Below are 2691 nucleotides of genomic sequence, written 5' to 3' on the forward strand. Positions count from 1 at the left end.
CCCAGCATGACATCCTTCTCCAGCGACTGTTACCTCCTGACAATATGTCCAAAGTATGAGAGACGAAGCTTAGCCATCCTGGTCTCCAAGGAGCACTCTGGCTGCACTTCTTCCAAAACAGATCTATTGGTTCTTTTGGAAGTCCATGGCACTTTCAGTATTCTCCTCCAACACCACAACTCAAAGGCATCAACTCTTCTACGTTCTTCCTTATTCACTGTCCAGCTTTCGCATCCATAGGAGGTTATTGAAAATACCATGGCTTGGGTCAGGTGCACCTTAGTCCTCAAGCTGACATCTCTGTTCTTCAATACTTCAAAAAGTTTCTGTGCAGCAGATTTGCCCAATACGTTGTCTGATCTCTTGGCTGCTTCTTCCACGAGTGTTGATAGTTGATCCAAGAAGAATGAAGTCCTTGACAACTTTAATCTTTTCTCCGTTGATAAAAATGTTGTTTATTGGTCCAGTGGTGAGGATTTTTGTTTTCTTGACATTGAGATGTAATCCATATTGAAGGCTGTGCTCTTTGATCTTCATAAGTAAATGTTTCAAGTCCTCTTCATTTTCAGCAAGCAAGAGTGTATCATCTGCATATCAATGAGTCTTCCGCCAATCCTGACCCCACGTTTTTCTTCATAGAACCCAGCTTCTCGTATTATTTGCTCAGCATACAGGTTGAATAAGTATAGTGAAAGAACACAACCCTGTCTCACACCTTTCCCAATTTTAAAACATTCCGTGTTCCCATGCTCTGTTCAAGCAACTGCTTCTTGGTCCAGGTACAGACTCCTCAGAAGTACAACCCTACACAGGGTTTACTGTTAGTCAGCACCAAGTGAATGATAGTTAACAACAACAATGAACATCTTTCTGATATTTTCTGCTTTCTGCCAAGATCCATATGATGTTAGCAACACAAAAGCTCTTGAGCACAAAGAAGCTAAAGTAAATGGAAGAAATGAGGAAGTAAAAGATCTGAATGAAATTTCAAACAGGTGCTTGAAAAGACAAAGCCAAGTATTATAATGAAGTGCAAAGACTTGGAGTAGGAAAACTGAAAGGGAAGAACATGCTCAACATTTCTCAAGCTGAAAGAACTGAAGAAAAAATTCAAACCTTGGCTTGTAATATTGAAGAATCCTACAGTCAAAATATTAATTGATGCAGAAAGCATAAAAAGAAGATGGACGGTATACACAGAATCACTGTACCTTAAAGAAATGGTATATGTTCAACCATTTCAAGAGGTAGCATATGATCAAGAACCAATGATACTAGAGCAGAGTGTGGGACCCTATCCAGAGAAGCATCAATGCCAGAGATGGAGGCAGAGACGATGACATGAGAGATGGAGCACCTGGGGACTCTAGACTCAAGGAGGGAGAGGGGCTGTTGCTGGCAGTCAGCGGGCTGGTGTGCAGGGTATACCCTTTGGTTGTTTGAATAGTTATATATTCCTGAGGGCTTCCATGTACATAAAAAAAAAATCTAAATATCTAACACATACACACAAAACAGAGGGATTGGAAGCAAATGCTATTGAATGATGATGCATGGAGGGGATTGAAATCATTTCAATGAAATGAAATTCAATAGGATGAATGTAAAGCTGATGCTCTCCCATGTAAACTATCACTAAATTCACAATAAAAAATTAAAAAAAAAAATCAGTGTGGGTATAGGATGCTACAGTGTAGTGGATTACTTCCTATGACTCTTTATGTAACTCTCACCAAACAACTTTTCCTGGTGGGTTAGGAATTGGAGAAGATGCTGATAGGATGATGCCAAACAGCACTGATGGCACTGGTAAAACACAAGGCTCTGGGAATTGATGGAATACAAATTGAAATCTTTCAACAAAATGGTACAGCACTGGAGGTGCTCACTCATCTATGCCCAGAATTTGGAATACAGTTCCCTGGCCAACCAAATGGAAGAGATCCAAATTTTGGCCCATTACAAAAAGAAATGACCCAATGGAATGCAGAAATCACCAAACAATACCAGTAATATCACATGCAAGCAAAAGTTTGCTAAAGATAATTTTTAAATGCCTGCAATAGTATATCAAAAAGGAACTGCCAGAAATTCCTACCAGATTCAGAAAAGGATATGGATTGAGGCATATCACTAATGAGTGGCTTCTAACAATAGAATCTCAAAAGGAGACAGAGTGGCAAATGTTGGCAAAATCCATACAAAAACTGCTCATGACCATAAACATGCATGACATGTTCAGTCTTGGTACCAGGTATAATGCTATTATCAGTCATGCTATCAAAGTCAGACAGCACTAGACACAGGGTTACTTTAAAGGTCATGGTTCTGACCAATTTCTGCCTTGAATACACGACAATTTCATCACAAAGAAAAATAAGAAAAGAAAAACGATAGCACAAAGTCCCTGAAATTGTATGTGACCATTTAAAGAAAAAATAGTGGCACATTATCCTTGAGACCCTGTGGCCACAAATGGTCACTTACCCTACACTTTCACTGTCCAACATCCATATGCATATGAGGCTACTGAAAATACCATGGCTTGAATCTAGCGCACTGACATCTTGGCTCTTGAACACTGTGAAAAGTTCTTGTCAAGGAAATTTGCCCAATGCAATATGCCATTTGATTTCTTGACTGCTGCTTATAAAAGATGAACAGTGAGTAAGGAAGGTCATAGAAGAACTG

Source organism: Chrysochloris asiatica, unplaced genomic scaffold (genome assembly GCF_000296735.1).
Source record: "Chrysochloris asiatica unplaced genomic scaffold, ChrAsi1.0 scaffold00107, whole genome shotgun sequence".
NCBI lineage: Eukaryota > Metazoa > Chordata > Mammalia > Afrosoricida > Chrysochloridae > Chrysochloris > Chrysochloris asiatica.